This window comes from Anarhichas minor, unplaced genomic scaffold (assembly GCF_050575085.1).
Source record: "Anarhichas minor isolate MPS153535 unplaced genomic scaffold, ASM5057508v1 ptg000014l, whole genome shotgun sequence".
Lineage (NCBI taxonomy): Eukaryota > Metazoa > Chordata > Actinopteri > Perciformes > Anarhichadidae > Anarhichas > Anarhichas minor.
The window spans coordinates 3,338,497-3,356,835 of NW_027466460.1; the positions used below are offsets into that span (position 1 = coordinate 3,338,497).

General features: G+C 39.7%; 1 protein-coding gene across 6 annotated transcripts in view; it reads left to right on the forward strand.

The window, feature by feature from the left end:
* Positions 1 to 18,339, forward strand: part of tenm3 (teneurin transmembrane protein 3) — a 223,563-nt gene that overhangs the window by 26,720 nt on the left and 178,504 nt on the right. The window lies entirely within an intron of this gene.

The following is an 18,339-nucleotide window of genomic DNA, read 5'->3' on the forward strand; positions in this document are numbered from 1 at the left end:
TAAGAAGCTCTGTGTGTGTGTGTGTGTGTGTGTGTGTGTGTGTGTGTGTGTGTGTGTGTATGTGTGTGTGTGTGTGTGTGTGACAATGTTGTATGTTTATTTTCATAACTACACTATAGATATAGTATGTATGCATGTGTGTGGTGTGGACTCTATAGTATACATACAGTAGTATTCAATGCATCTTACATGATTACAGAAGATTAGTTTGGTGTTAAAATCTACCCCTTTTCAGCAAAACCACAAAATCGTGAATGTTGAAAATTGGCATGCATGAGAATATGGAATGAAATACTGAAACTATTGATTTTCATTCTGTATTCTCAAGGTACGTTTTTGAATGATAAAGCTTTATAGTGGCATTATAATAGATTCAAACCTTACCTCTCTCTCACTTTATCACAGAGAAGCCAGTCATTGTACAAAGCTGAACCTGTTACATTTACACAATGAGTGCTTGCTAGGAATCAAGTCGATGAGTGTGTAGTGTGATTGATTTAAAACGTGGCTGTGACACCAACATATTTTCACTTCCAACTTGTCAAATTCTGCCGCTTGTTGAGTGGCCCTACGCTTCAAACTATGACACTGTAGATACCCGAGGGTTTCTCTGTTTCTATGTTCATGGATGTGTTCTATGTTCACACAATCCTAATCACAGCTATAACTAGGGCTGTACCGAATACTTCACAAATACAAATATATTGAATTCAAAGCTTCGAAGCTCTCTCTCAAACATACACACAGCAATGAAGCAACACCTTGTCTCTGTAATTGTCTACAGTAAATCTTCAGTCAAAATTCAACATTCTTTGAAAAAGATGTAAAGAATTACAAAATGTACAAGATGTTTTTATCTAACAAAATATTTAACTTCAATCTGTAATTGTTGCAGTTCAGACTTTCGAAGGAACATTTTCCCTGTGGTCCAAAAACTGTCTCCCACTTTCAGCAGATATAGCGTATAACGTTGACCAAGTGGTGGGATTTGACCAGTTTGAGTGAGAACACCCCCCACACACACATGCACACACCACACCAGTGGTACACACCAGTAGTAGCTAAAAGTGGCTAAATAGTACTAAATAGTACACAATGCATTTAACATCAGTAATATTGCAATCACCACAAAGTACCTTTGTGTGACTGGTATACCTGTATATTCCCTACATGTACAAGCAAACAGTACACACACCTACCATGTGCTTACACTATGCTGGCAGACAGTGACATGCAAGGGTCTCTGTCATACACACCCCATGAGTCAGAGAGGGTGTGTGTGCGTTCTGTTTATCACTCAGATAAAGCACATATTTGTGTGGCCATCAATTTGGGTTATTTTCATCAGAAAGTAGGAATGTGCGTGGGTTTGAGCTGCATGCTGTTTTGTGTACGTGTGTGTTATAAACCACAGGTGGGTAGAACAGGAGATCGCCATCATTTATCCTAAATGGTTTAGTCCACCCCCATATGATCTTAGTCATCACTGTTATTTAGAATGGGCTGCGCAGAGGTTGACAGGGTAATGTGTGCACACACACACATGTATACACACGCACACACACACTCATACATGTAGGCTGCTCTCCGTTGCCCACACACACACACACACACACACACACACAGCTACAGGGTGCACTGGTCAAGATGATTACTGCTATTTTGTAGTCTGGCCAGGAGGCTGAAATGTCCAACCTCATAGTGGCTCTTTCTCACACACACATTCACACACAGACACACACACATACACACACACCACCACAGTGAGAGGGAGTTACGCTACGTTATCTCACCATCGACTCAAATCCCCTCATACTGAATGAAGGATTAAGAAAAGGGAGAACGCTCTCTTTCTTTTCCTCTCTTTTCCCTCCCTTCTGACGATTTAGAGTTCTTGCCTCATTGCTTTTTCCCCCTCTTTAATTCACCAGTTGGCTTGTTTAAGCCACTCTCTCTGTTTCTGTCCTCTCTCTTTGTTTTTCTCTCTCTATCTGTCCTCCCTCTCCCCTGTCTTCCCCTCACACTACTCTTTCATTTCCATCTCTCTCTGGCCCTCTCTCTCTCTAAGGTTGTGAACTTGCTCAGTAGGGGTCCCTCACAATGCAATGAAAGAGCTTAGGAACTCGTATCACACACTCCTACACATTTAAATGGCGGGAACAGCTGAACTTGCACTGGCACACACACACACATCCCCCTCTCTCTATCGATCACACACACACACACTAAGGCCTATGGAGTCTATATTGTGTGTGTCAGTGGGGGGGCACCAGCAGATACACTGGTGTTAGAAAAGCCTCACTGCTGGAAGGATAGAGATTGAGAAAAAGAAAAGTCCAGTGAGTACAACCCCCTCTCTCCAGCATTCTCTTACCACAGGGAATTGGGATATAAAATAGGTAAATGGACGAGACTGAAGTTTTTATTTAATGTGGGGAAACAGTCAAAAATGTAAGAGATTCAAATGTAATCCTTTCTCCTTGAGAGACAGGGACTCTGAAGCGGAAACTCAAGGACACTCCGTTCATTTCGGTGGAGTTTCAATGAGATCAGTAACTCAAGATGAGTAAAACACCTTACAGAGAGGTCCAAGCATACAGTACGTTATGACACGATAGAAGAAAAAAAAATACAAAGAAAAATGATAACTGGATGAGACGAGAAACATTTTTAATATCAGGTAATTTACTGTACATGAGCACAAGACCTTTAACCATGATGTGACCTTTATGTGCTGAATGGTAAATGACAAGAGGCGTATGTAAAGCATCTGTTAAGTCTGTAAAGTGATCAAAACATTTAGCATCGAATATTGCTCGATCTACACACACTCTGACTGTGGCTGTCGTTGAGCAGTTGTTTGCCAGCATTAGTGTGAAGTGGCAGTATTAGCTTTGTGAGCTACGGCAACCCTCTGCTGTGAAATGCATATGGATCAGTAACATCGGAGAGATTTAAGTGTGTATACACAGCTGCAAAGAAAAAGTGTAAATGTCAGTTTCCTCTGCATGTGACCAATAAAAACAGCCGAGTGGAAAAAAGATTGGACTAAAATATGAACCTTAAATTGATGTCGTGTGAAACAGCAGCTTCTTGTCAGATGTGTTCATGCTCAGTTGTCAGTCAAGTAGAAACTCAATGTCCTTCTGATCACCATGTTTAACTGATGATTTGGTTCATGACAGAGATCATGGCTTGTTTTCTGGGCAATGTTTGTTACCCTCTATGGTCTCAATGCAAAACAGTAAGACTACAGGAGCCTGCACAAAGTCAAATAAGTTTGTACGAGGTGTTGTATAACCGTCCGTCTGAACGCTGAAGTGTTTATAGCTGTTCAGAACGCTCACACTCAAAGGCAGAGACGGTGAGACGGGAGAACAGTTCACACAGCCTCCGTACAGGCATTCATTGTGTTTCACTCGTAAACGCAAAAAGTCACAGAAGTAGTTGAGTGAAGAATAAAAAGAGAGAATGTCACACCTCTGCACATCTGGCCAATGCTGCGTAAAATGGACGTGGTTGTCAGCTTGTTTGTTTTGAAAAGTTACAAGGAAAGTAAAGGGCTGGACTGTATACTACTGACACCTGTGGTCACTTGTGGAGTGCACTGCAGCTCATGAAGGGCCAGGATGTGGCAGTCGGAAGGATTCCTTGCCTTTTCCCGATATATATATATATATATATATATTTATTTATATTAGGGCTGGGCAAGTTAACGCGTTAATTAATTAACGCCGACAATTATTTTATCGCGCGTTAACGCAGTTTTGTTTTAGTATTAAGCGGACATTTTTAACACAAGAACCGGGCAGCGAGCGGTGTGTTTGTGTGGCGTCTCTTCCTATTTCCTTCACCTACATTCCCCTGGGTCCTAAGTCCCTCCATGTACAGCTTTTTATCACCCTCTATGTACCAACGTACATTTATAACAAATACCACACATATTACGGTAATTAGCGTTGCATATGTGTCTGACCAAAATACTAAAAAAAGCAAAACAGAAATGATTCATTTAAATTATTTTTTTAGAGTTTTTAAAGTGTTTTTGTTTGGAATATGTATAATAAGCATATCATTTAGTTATCGCTACTGAGAATTTAACAAACATTTTAAAAAAAGAAGAAAGAAACATGACGTCGATAGGTTTGCAGTTTTCAAGGTGTATATTTCAAATTGCATCTATAACACACATGAAAATAAAGTTGTGAACACCGGCTGAATATCTATTATCAGAATCATTATAACTGTATAATAAATGCTAGTGTAAAGGGAATACTGCTGTTAAAAATAACCTTATTTGTTTAAAGTGTTTGCAAACCAAATGTTATTGCACTTTTGTTCATATAGCAGTACTTTTAAAATAAAAGTGCACAATACACTACTTTTGAATTCATTATTGAAATTTGCTCATAACAATGTGATTAATCGCGATTAACAATTGTAATCGTTGCCCAGCACTAATTTATATATATAGTGTGAATATACTGAGTCCTTATCTCCTCAACCGCTCAAGTAGGCTGACTGATGGAATTATCTTCATTGGTTGTAGAAATCCAAGATACTATCAAATGCCATTAAAGAATTGCAGAACAGAACATTTGCATTTTCATAATATCTTCTAATACTGTATATATATATCTCCATGTGCGGTTTGAGTTTTCACACAGTTAAATCGCTGCAGTGAACAGGCCCGTCCTGTAAGGAGCAAAGAACACACCGGAGAGACACACTCTGCCTCACCTGCACATCTTCACCTCAGCGTACATTCAATTTTAATTTCAATCAGAGGCAGAGTAGGGCCGGGTCTTCACAGAAGGCATGCTGGGTATGCATGGCCGACAAGGGCATTAATTCTCTCCCGCACAGATCGCTGTCTTATTGATAGCTGTCGGTTCCAAGCGGTTTCACGTCATTCAGAAAGAGAGACGGAATAGTAATCACCTCATAGGTGGCTACAGTCATTCACCCTACACATGTGGGACTGACACACCATGTTTGACTCACATATGCAGGGAAAAAAAATTCTCTCATGAGGCTTACTGGGGAGCTCATGTCTCACTCAGGGGAGCCAAGTCCCGTATTTTCGACCTTGGTAAATTCATTGCAGAAGTTAGAGTTTGGTGTGCATGACGTGACAGACTTTCAGACAGAATTGATACTGGCGGTAGCTTGTGAGGCTAATACAATAGCGAGTGGGCGCGTACGAATGTGTGAATGTGATGATTATTGGTTAGAAGTTGGTGAACTTCGACCGTCAATCAAAACGAACAAGGTCCTACTGCCAATAGCTTTGCATTTATATAGCAGTTGCGAGCGAATTTGAAGTTGCGTAGCTCTTTCCAATCGTACGCTGACCTTACAAAACACATCTTTCATTTGTGCGTTTTCCCTGTCTGCCAAAGTGGTGGAAAGCGTGATGATTTTACCCACCACTGACAACAATTAACCCACATGTGGGGGGGTTCTAATTTCAGACCCTGCATGGAAGCACTTAATATATGAACTGGCAAATTGATAGATAGATAAAGAGATGGAGACATGGATGGTTACGTATCTACTGTCCATACAAAAGGTACAAAGATAAAAAACATAGTGATTGTATATACCGGTACCAGGGAAATATGTAATAAAAGCAGTGGCATTAAGGATAACTCTACCCTTAATATCCTCATCTCCTTGCCAGTGGCCTCTACTGTATGCCAAAATCCATACTCCATTAACCTCTATGGGAGATGATGCTTATATCATTAGCTTGTGTGTGTATGTGTGATGAAGATGATGATGATGATGATGAAGATGTATAGGTTAATAAAATATTTAGGCTGTGTGTGTCATGACTAAATTAGTTCTTTGGGAACATAATTATTTATCTTTACATTTCAGAATCAAATGAGATCATAAAAAGGACTGGCTTGATTGAGGACTCGGAGATACAAATATGCTTTTCTTTCTTCTTCCCTTGTATCTTTTGTAGGCCTATATTTTCTTTATAGTCACACATGCATCTTATGTTTTTTCCTCCTATTTGATATCATCAGGTCCTTTCTTAATCCGATGATTTTTGACTTTCATTTGCAACACTAATTATAAAGTCAAACTTAAATTATAATGATGTTTTCCTAAGAAATCAGTTTACTCTATACTATATACATGTGTTTAACAAATTGGTAATGACAAATTGTCCATTGTAGTCATCATTCTGCAGTGACACCACCCCCAGCATTATTGTTCTCCAGGGGGCATGAACTTTTGCTACCAAATTGTGTCATAAGCACTTGGTACAATATCTGCGTGAGTAACCTCTGAACAATTTGTTTGTATCACTTAAGTTCCAAGAGCCGAGCAGGCAGAGAACCAGCCAGGGTTCTGAAGTTGTTGCTCTTCACACCAATTTTTCTATCAACCGCATCTTGACCAGTTGAAGAGCGATAGAGCTAACACAACACCCTTTCTATATAACTTAACAGCACAATGAGTCTTCACATATGTCTGGAAGGGACACATGACTTAACCTGCTAGTTAACAACTAATGCTATGTGGATTTGACTCTCCAGTCAGTAGAGCACAACAGAAGTTGACAGCAGTTCTCTTGGAGGCGCCCACTCTCAGTTGTCAGTCAATCGACGCCAAGGTAAATGCCCACTCAGAGTGTTAAGGCTTAGACGTTTTGTAATATATAAAAACAGTTTTATTCTCCTTTTAACATTTTTTATTTCTATTTTCATATTTTCTTTGACAAACATTTTGTAGAATTTAGATTTCAGGTTGACATTATTAAGAGAACAGGTAACTGATTGATAGACTTAATTCCATGTATGATTCATAATGCATCAAGTCTATAACGTCCACAATTGCAGCAAAAGTGACTGATTGAGTGATTGAATTGTGTCAAACCATCCAACCTTGGATTTGCTGAACAGAGTGTAGAGACACAAACAGCCACAGAAATGCTGGAGTTTAAAGTGTGCAGTCAGCATATAAAGCACATGGTTCTTGAGTTTCATGGTAAAGCATGAACCAAGCTTTCGGCTCATTACATGCTCTACAAAAGGGATCATGCTGTAATCCAGGAGTATGGCACTTTCATAACAAACACAGAGTTCAGCCTTCTCGGGGCCTGGACGGAGGTTCGAAACCAGTAGTTTTGGACTGAACACACTGGTACCTTTAGACTTCACAGGCTGGGCTCCCACACTGTTCATACTTCTATATAAAGTCTGCGGTTCTAAAAAGTAAAACCACTTCTGTACTTATTTAATCGCAAACTAGGATCTTTTCCTGAACCTGACCAAGCGGTTTTGTGGCCTGCAGGTGCTGCACCGTAGATGCTTGCACAGTTGCTGGACATTGGTAGGCATGAAGAAGAACAAAATAACTTTTCCTAAGAGATTATATGAACCATTGTACAAGGATATGTTGGAGTACATGCATTGTTCTGCTCATATAAAGTACATTGAATAATGCCTTTCTTTTTTTTCACCCAACCATGAAAAGATTTACTTTCAAGCAAAGATATTCTTAATTTTTTGGGGCTGGACATGGAGTCGTTTTCCTCGTCAATGTCACAGCTGGTCCAGAGAAAACCTCACTCATCGAGCCTCGGCGTTGTCAAAATCGAAGCAGACACATGGATGTGTCTGCATCGATGCTCTCTGTGTGATCATCCGCTTATCCTCTGGTGGCATTATGCTCCGTCTCTTGTGCAGTAAAGTCTTCCGAACTCATGTTGTTCTGTCGATCCTCTCTTTGGAGAACAGGAACGGAGGACATTTATGTGTTCTGTAAAATGTTGCCAACACTTGTTCACGTTCGTGTGTGTGTGTCCATGCTTGTGTGTGTGCACGGTGAAAGGCTGCCCATGTGTGAAAGAATGGAATGAATGTCAATTTCCTTCCAAGCGATATCCTCAGTCCCTTGTTACACAGATATTACTAGAAGGACTAACGGCACAAAGTGGATGTGTGTGTGGGTGTGTGTGTGTGTGTGTGTGTGTGTGTGTGAATGTTGGTGTATAATAGATCTATTCATATACTGTAGATATTATATAGATTTTTTTTTTTTTTTAGTTCCATTGATACTTAAAAAAAACGATGCTGTTTTCAGCTTCACTTAAAGTTACACCTGCACTTACACTTTCATTAATAATACAAATACTATTTAGAACATCAGAGAAAAAATAATCAGTCAAAGAGAAAATGAATAAATATGTATAACAACAGAAATGATTGAACTTTAATTTCAATACACCAGATTTAACATCAGTTTACTTATTCAGCTGTAACATTTGTACGGTGGTGTAATTTATTCTCACAATGCATTCAAGTAATATACAGTGAATAATTAAATATCACTTGGAGTATATATTTTAAATACATTTTTTTCAGATTATTCTGCTAGAAGGGAGTCAGATTATCTCACAGAAATACACCAAACTGCAGCCGCACTGTCGGCTCAGGAACACACACGGTGATTGTTACACAAAGCATACACACATCACACGGCTTTGCTTTGTTGGTTGCACTCACACTGTCTCTAAACACACACACAAACACACACACACACACACACACACACACATCTGCACAAACACTACTCCACAAGAATATTTGACTATACTTGCTCTGTTAGATTATTTGTATTTATTTAAATCAAAAGGTCAAGATTACAATTTCAATGACAAAACATGACAAAAAATGTGGACCTCTGCATGTGTGTGTGTGTTTGTGTGTACGTCTGCTGCTGAGTCCCTTTTAGTGAAACCAATCACCCTCCTCTTTCTCTCTCAGTACCTTTAGTTTATACAGCTGCCCCAAAACCTAACTGTGCGGCCGCGCGCGCACGCACACACACACACACACACACTCCACATAAATGTGTGAGTGCGTATGTGTGTGAGTTTGTGAGAGTGAGAGAAAGAGTGAGAGAAAGAGAGAGATCACGTGTGAGCGGTTGAGAGGTGTAGTTTCTGTGCTATGAATACATATGTGGTCGGGAAATCGGGGAGATCACAGCAAAAGAATGCACAGAGGGGGGAGAGAGAGGGGGGAGAGGGAGAAAGAAAGAGAGGAGTGCCTCTCGCCCCAGCACTCCTCCTCCTCTCCTCACATCTACACCTCCAGCCTCCAAACGCCCAAACCCCGCCCATCCCTCCCTCCGCTCATTTCCCCCTCTCACTCTTCTCTCTCTCTTTCTCTCGCTCTCACTCACCCCCCTCTGTGTCAACCAATCCCATTTTCCCTCCGCTCCCCCTGGCCTCATGGCTCCGCCTCCCTCCTCGCTCGACCAGCAAGAGAGCTTCAAACTTGCAGAAGCAAAGAGGGGGGGAGAGAGGGAGAGAGGCAGGCAGACACACAGCAGAGGTGGCAGAGGCAGACGAGGAGACGGTGCTCACACACACACACACACACTACGAGAGGCAGCGGCAGGCAGGCAGAGACAGAAAGGAACAGGAGTAGAGAATAAAGGAGGGGAATTCTTTTTCTTTAACTGACAGAGACGAGGAAAAATAAGGGAATCAGAGGAGAGAGTTGCTTTCGTCTCCAGCTTGTTTCCTTCTCCATCTCTCACTTGGAGCGCAGAGGCTGCATGAGAAGAAGTGAGAGAAAAAGACTGAGGCAGTCCCACAGATAGAGAAAGAGAGAGGCAAGAACAAACCTCAGAAAACAGGGACTGGTTCTCTGTATCCCCTCACCAAAGAAGAGAGAGGGAAAAAGCGAGGGGAAGACAGAGACGGGGGTGTCCTATTATTTTTCCCGTCAGCAGCAGGACGACTCCGAGTGTTCATGCGCGCCTGAAAGGATCCTATGTGTTTTTTGGGAGCATTAACCCTTCAAGCCGGGCGACACTGGAGTACTCACACAGACAAGGTAATAGAACACTGAGTTTTTTTGTCTTTTCTTCTCTTCAAGATGCACAATGTGTGTGTGTGTGTGTGTGTGCGTGTGCGTGCATGCCTCGGGAAATTGCTTGGTCTCTTGTCAATTGCCTCTCATTGTGTGAATTCACTGACTGAATGTAAACTCACAGTCAATCAATGTGTGTGTGTCTGTGTTAAAATAGTGCCAGTCTGGGGCCTCGTGGTTTGATTTGGTGAGAAAGTGGCAAGAGAGGTAGAGGGAAAGCCCGTCTTTGCATCGGAGCCAGGCACTGTGTATTTCGTCTTGCTCTATTTTCCCTTTCCTTCTCTCTCGTGTTGCTCTCTTTCCACTTTCTCATCTTTCTCTTATTCTTTTATTTTCGCCCCCTAAAATATATTAGTTTTCTTTATCCACTGCCTGTTCTCTCTTTTCTCCCTTTTCCCCTTTTTTTCGGAGTCTTGGCCGTGGTCACACTTTCCGAAGTCAAGACTATCAGGTCAAATCAAGCGGCAAGTTAGTCAGTAAGCCGACTGCCAGCCAGTCAAGCAAGCAGTCATTTTAGTTGTATACGTTTTATTATTACACTCACTCAGTCTCCTACTAGTCCTCACGCCAACGAGTAATTCACTATTTCAGCTCGGATTCATCAAAATCACTGTCGGCTTCTTCTTTATCTTTAGTAAGTAGCAAAGGCTGCCAATCAATCAACTTGCATTTCTGTGCTACACACACTCACACACACACACACACATGTATAAATATTTCAGTGGTTAATCATAAAGTAAGCATTAGCCTGAAGGTCTGGTTTTGATTTTGAGGCCATTACGTATGTAGGGGCAATATTCAAAGGGAATGGAGATGGGGAATATTACCTTAATTAGGGTTCCAATCAATGTGGAGCACATAATGAGAAACATTCAGGACAAACTGCTGTCAATCATAGTTGTTGGCAAAGTTACCAAAGATGTTTCAGCCCCTAGATGTCTCCTCGTTACCAGTGTTGGATCTCTTTTTTCAGATTGCTTCCTCCTTATCCAGAGTAGACATGTTGCCTGTTCTTGCTCTTCGTCCTGCGGTCACGGCTTGTAATGTGCTGGGAAGAAAGAAGAGGGTTCAGAACTCCGTTCAGTCGACCCTAACCCCATAATGCCCAGTAATAACTTTCATCAGTTTGATGTTGAGAAGGAACAAATGGAACTTAGAATGGACTCTGACGTTGCACAAGAATATAATAAACTATAATAATATCAATAATGATAATAATAATAATTACAATTTAATAGAATACAATGGATGGTGAACTATGACGTTAAGAAGCAACCTGCACTTATATAAATAGTTTAGAAAAAGTTGAAATGTTTCTAATTTATTTATTCTTGTTTAACTCTAACTTGACGCTACATACAATGATGTCTAGTTTGAATTTATACTTCATTTATTTTATTTATAACATTCATGTAAAGCATTTTAATTCTAATTTGTAAACTGCATCCCCGTTATCATTTTCTCTCCTGGCAGACATTTGTATATTTAGGATTACTTTGAAATGATCACACTTTTTATAAAAATTCACTTCACTGTTGCTTTTACCTTTAGCTCAATGATTCTCAAGGTGGGGTTCGGGGACCCCCAGGGGACCATGGCTATCTGCCAGAAGGTCCGTAAAAATGCTATTTAAATTATCATGATATGAAAAATGTATGTATATATATATATATATATATATATATATATATATATATATATATTTATAGATGTAAACATTGACATAGTATTTGTCGAACAATAAAATAAATAATTAATATATATATATAATATATATCTATATACACGAAGAAAAAATGAATTATAAATTAGTTGTGTATGTATTTATATATATATATAACAAATACAAATTCTTTATTGTTTACTATGTTAATGTTTAAATCTATAACACAGGCAATAGCATATTCCAGGCCTGAAGTCTTGGAAAAAGTAATTGAAATGTGCCTCACAAATATCTGTATAACAGAGTACATATGTGCTTCAGTGTAGATTGACTGAGAACAATCTGTGTTGGTTCAACAAACAATGTCCAGGCAGATGTCACATAATGTTACGTTTGGGGTAGCGTCACACTCCGGCCTTTTATTCTTCCTTGTAATGTACACACAGATGTTTCTGATAATCATAAACAGTTCCCTCAAACACATGGAGAAGTCTTTATTGGTAAATATGTGTAGGAACCCGGTTTAAAGTTCCTAGATTACGGTCTTATCTAACAAATCTCTAACTCTTAGAATCTGCAGATTTGTTTAATACATGTCTAATAATTTACATTACATTTATCTTGTGTTTTTCCCATAACTAAAACTATAGAAGTATAACAAAGACTAATTGAAATTATTCCAAGGGACATACATTGAGAGATATATTCTCTACCCTGTAAACAAAAGAGAAGCTCAGCTCCAGCTGATGAAGACGGGTCGGCCCACCGCTCGGTGCTCTAAAGCTGGGCTTTGTGACGAGATGTATCAGGCACACTCAGTAGACATTCGTTCTCTTCAATCTCCACATTTTGACACCTGGAGACAGTTTTGATGTCATCTCGTATCGGTACCTCACAGGTATATAGTATTTAAATGAGATGAGCACATTGGTCTTACATTTCTTGTGTAATATTTATATATTATATTTTTTTTAAATGTGTATTTGTCAGTCAAATTTTTCTTTTATCTAATAAATTATCTAGAGCACAACAGTCAAAATAAATTCTGCTGTCTAATGAGTACTGATAAAAACATCTGTCATTGGTTGATTAAATGACATTTTCTTTTCTTAGAACTGAATGAATGAAAAGGATGATTAAGTTGAAATAGGAATACGTTTAGAACCTGTCTGTCACTTTGAAGGGACTGGGTACATTGTATTTAACCCAGTAAAATAAGGGTTAACCCAGGAAAGCATCAGCACATCTAAAGTGACTTTCTGACAATTTAACGCTTCTGCTTTTAGCCTTGTGTATTTTGAAAGGCATGTTGGTGTGTGCGTGTGTGTGTGTGTGTGTCTGTGTGTGTGTGTGTGTGGGGTGAGGTGAGGGGTAGGTGGCTGGACTGTGTTCTGCTGCTCAGACACAGAAAGAGAAGACGGGCTTTAGCTTTTTGCCTAATCGCTTCCAGACACCGAGATTTGCATTCCATTACTTTCTCCGTGTGTGTGTGTGTGTCTCTCTCTCTCTCTCTCCCTCTCTCTCTCTCTCTCTCTCTCTCTCTCTCTCTCTCTCTCTCCCTCTCTCTCTCTCTCTTTCAGTCTTCTCCTCTTACTGCCCCCCCCTCCCCCCCACTGTTAACTTTTCAATTAGAAACATACATTTCGAGACACTCCTAAAAAAATGTGCGTGCAAGTTACGAAGCAAAAGAGAAAGCAAGTGATGGATGAAAGGAATTAAACTGTCACGGTGAGAGGAAAAGATCTTCAAAACGCCGGTCGATGGACGGATGATAAAGAAGACGGTGGTGGAGGGAAGAACATGTGTCACTGATTAAGATTCCAGTGCCCCTATTAGGAATGATCAGACGTCAGAGCGAGAATTAAGGGGCTATCAAATGTTATATCCTTTTCATGTTGAATCCATATCCATTCTACACAAAAGGTCAAATGGCAATTCTGCAAACATATTTGCTTCTATTTGCTCACATATGTGTCTAAAAAGGATGTTTTGCTAAAATGTGTGTGAGCAGAAAGCAAAAGCCAGGTGCAGATGCTGTGAAGATGTCACAAAGTAAAGTAGTGGAATTATTTTCGGAGCATTACGGCGGTTGGTACTAACAGATGCTGTGTGTAGTATGAGACCTAAAGAGATGCTGATTTGTAATGGTGCATGTGTGTGGTGTAGAATAACATGATAAGTGGCAGAGCTTTTGTCTCAAGTCCTTATGAATGTGACTAATTACATTCTACTGGATATATATGACAGGTTTGTCAAGGTGATTTTTTTGTGCACATGTACGGGCTCTTTCTGCTCCTCTGGAATGTTTTGGTGGATTAGGCGGACTGTGAGCTTCAGACCAACCACTGTGAGAGAAAATGCAGTCAGTCAACCAGCACAGACAGCTGCTGCATTCCACTGGTGCAATGGAACACCAAAAAAGTCTAATTTGGTAAAGTTAGTAAGCTGCGGCATATTAAGGAAGTTTTGAACTGTGCCATTATGGATGACCTAACTTGTTGTGGTGTTCAAACAACAGAAGGCCTCATGATAAAACTAATACGATTTCAGAATGATGATAGTCACAGTGGGATTTACTTCATGACAACTGAGTAATATTATCTAATTATACTGTGGAAACAAAGAAGCTTTCATTTGAATAGATGTAAAGCTCAGAACCAATAACATTTGTTTCTTTTTAATATTTTTGTTAATGGACTGAATTGAGCACCTTGCTTGGAATCCGCTCTTGGTTCACCTCTGGGGCTTCACAAGGCAGAGGTGTAATAATTGTTAGGCAATAACTGCTGGGAGACACCCGAGGTGTATAGATGGAACATAATAGATATCGCTGTGAAACTTACCCAGGTGATCACTAACAATAACACATTCATTTTTTGTATTACACGTTTTCTGAAAAATGATGTTTAAATATGCAAGTAGGCCCTTATCGTCACATCAAATATGTACTAAGTTGCATACATTTCCAGAACAGAAATCTGAACATTGGATGAAGGCAGGTTCAAAATACTGAACTCCATAAATCAGAAGATACTTTTGCTCCCATGTTTTTATTAATAAAATGATGTATAAATTAGGCTATGAATGATATATGAACAAACCTTTAAAAACCTTCAGAATATAGATAGGAACCAAACTGGAAAGTTTGGTGGATGTTAGTGCTCGTCTCATTTAGAGAAAACAGCCTCTAAAGAGATGTTGTGTTACATGACATACGTTTTGAAGACACGACAGGTGAATGGGGTAAAAAACAAAAGAAACATATATATCTCTCCATGAAACGCCATTAGTTACATTAAGACAGTTATTGCTTGTATTATGTTCAGAAATGGTATGTTCAAACATCCAAATGAGGCATTATCTAAACTTGAAATTGACAAAGTGTAGTGAAATAAACAAATTGTGTCTCTTCTTATTAATTTCTGCATGTAGCGTATTTGGGTACATTTGATCCAGATGATCCACTAGTGCAACAGACATAATAGACTATTTCCTTCTAATGGCAATAACGGGCCAATTTGTAATGAATAAATCTAGCTACAGTTCTCCCATATGTTCATGTGTGTTTCTACTAAATACATACAACAGTGTCAGTTGGAGGGTCCACCTTATGGAGAAAGAAATGCAGAAGCACAGATGTTTGAGAATGAAAAGCAACAAAAATGTATCCACACTGCATCACATTTACCCTTCGGTACCTTACCACCAATGGAAACTAGACCCGAGTGCCACCGCAGTTTGAATATACTTGACCAGCTGTCATTATTGTATATCAGTATTATTATCAATATGGTGTGTCCGTTTATATGCAAGTAAAGTGTTACTTTTGATTGGATTCACTATGGAATTAGTTATTTTCTAGATGTTTGTTGTCCTCAGAAGGACAACAAGTGGAAGGCAGTGTGAGTGTGTTCCTTTAAGTTTCAGCCTGTTGACGTGTAGTTGGGCCCACAGCGTTTCAGATGAGGATTTTCTTTCTCTGCAGGTTTATCAGATTATAATAGATGTATTTGCAGATTAAAGGAGACAGTGTGTGTGTGTGAAGGACTGACCGCTGGGGCAGACAATGTGACCAGCCAACCATTATATGACCTGCTGGATCCCACCACTGCTGCAGTTGGAAGCCACACACACACTGGCATTTACTGCACGGATATGTGCACATTCACATGAGCGACCATGCGTGGCCTGCAGGAACACACACATTGTCCCAGTGTTTCTGGTCCATGTTTGAGAGAGAGAGAGAGTCTTAAGAGATTCATCCTGCTTTAAAGGAACTTGACTCTCTTATCTCCTCAATTTCTCATCCCTGTACTTTTCTTTAGTTTATCTTCACCACCACCACCCATCTCGCTGTATGTCTCTCTGTCGCTCTCTCTCCACAAATAGAGCACTATCTCCTAGCAACAAGGCCCTTGCGAGTTATGTGTAAAATAGATTGGGTGTCTGCGATATAAGGGCCTGTGTGCGTGTGTGTGTGTGTGTGTGTGTATTTATGTTTCAAAGCTAGAAAGATGATGAAAGTCATCAGAGGAAGGACGTCACTTTGAAACAGGAGTTAAGCAACGAATGTTAGGCAGTGGCTTGCCCTTGCAAGTATAGTTGTGTGTGTGTGTGTGTGTGTGTGTGTGCGTGCGTCTGTCGTAATTTTCCTGATGGACTGCATTACTCTAGATGGGGCTATTACTCAGAAAATACAAAGTTTCAATTATTCCTAAAATGCACTGTACACTACACACACACACAGACACACACATTCACAGTGATGTGCTATATAACATTATTCTTAGCTAAGCATACTTGAACAGACACAAAGATTTACAATAGTTCACACACGACACTCACTAGGGGCGGCACAGAGGGTCCAGCTCATTTATATTTTTTTCACAATATTTTTCTTTTATTATTTTCCACGACATACAAGGGCATTTATAGTTCATTTATCATACGAGTGTAGCAGTAATGTGTTTTTATTGTGGGGTGTTTGTGTGCCTTTGGACTGCTGTGTGAATAGTTAGTGTGCACGTTAGTGGGAATTTATATATGTGTGATGAACCTCGTACATGTCTGAAAGTATTCCACTTTGTGTCTGCGTATTGTTGTTTATGTGTTTGTCAGACAGCTCCCCGAGAGAGAGCACAGCGCCATCCCTCCTTATCACTAATTCAAAAGGACAAATTTAAAAAAAAAAAGAACTTTCTGCTTCTCATTTCAGGAGTGAAGACAAATCAAAAGAAGCAGTCAGAGCATTCACATTATTATGAATCATATTGTGGAAGGAGGTGCGTGTCAGGTCCATAACGCAGAAATTATTTTACACATAAAGAATGAGGTGACCACAGGTACTATTACTCAACAGAGGCATTAGTTAGGGGAACTATTCAGGACTTGTGTGCTGCAGAAAGATTTTAATGTTATGCACCACCGGCCATGTCAAATTCAGCAAAGCAGCAAAATATAGACTAAGGCTGCGCATGATGATTATTATTTTTTTATCGATCTATATACAAATTAAATTGACACAACTTCAATGAAATGGTTAATTGCTTTTTAGAATTGTTGCCAATTATTGGCAGTCGACTCATCAATTAATGTTCAAAAAAAGCTTTATTTTTTTCATACTGTCTGTATTCTCCCTTTGTCTCAAATGTACTTTTAGCGCCTGTCTCTTTAAGGATTCCCTCTCAAAAAAAGCCAAGTCTGCTCTGATTGGCCAGCATGTTTGGTCTAAGTATCTGCGCTGTGACTGTCCGCAGAGCGCCGCTCACTGTGTGTGTCAGCTACACGAGGTTTAGCAGCACTTCAGCACGTCACTGTATAGTTGTGACGTCACAACCTTACACAAGTCCTGACGGCTCGATTAATCTCACAGTTTTTGATTACTGGCTGTGTACTTTTCTCCAGGGATTGAGCGTTTGGATACTTTCACAGTATTTATATATCACCTAGACCTGCTTTATAATCCAAAAAGACATGGAAATCTCACTTTATACAATATGGGACTTCTTACACTTGATGCTTTCAATTGAATAATAATGATAACATTCTTAAAAATACGAACATATTAATAATGGTGATACTAGTAATACATTTAACATTGTGTATTTGATCCAATTACCTTGTAACAAAAGCTTAATGGTCACTCTGTTTGTAGTGCGTCACAATACATTAAAACATAAGTAAAAGTAATGAGTTTAACAAATGTGTAGTGAATGAGTTGTACTTGTGTGTTTGTGGAAACATGTTTCATGTGATTGTCTACTTACGAGCTGAATATATACAGTATGTTCCCACTGTGGACAGTAAGAATAAGATAAACAGCAACCTTTTGTGTATCGAGTTCATCTCGCTGAGTTCCTGAGCCACAACAGTTCTTGACCTTTCTTTTTTCTCCACTTTTCCCACATATAAGTCTTATCATTATCATTTTTATCACTAATTTCCACTTATCACTTACTGTAGAAGTGAATGGAGAGTAAAAAAAGAGAGAGCGGGAAGATTCAGACTAGTTTACACAAGGCCGAGAGAAAAAAGAGAGGGAGCTGGTTGAGTGATGAGGTATTCGCTGACTAAGTGTTTCTTATCAGAGACTGAGTCCAGATGGTTTGCAAGCACACCTCCTCTTCTTCCTCTCTCTCTCTCAACCTCTCCCCATCCTCCTTACTCCTTACTACTCTCCCTATTTCCTCCATCTCTTCACACTTGTCATCCCTTTCTTCCTTTGCATGGATAATTCCAGTGTGACCTCCATGATATAAATTGTGCACCACCTTA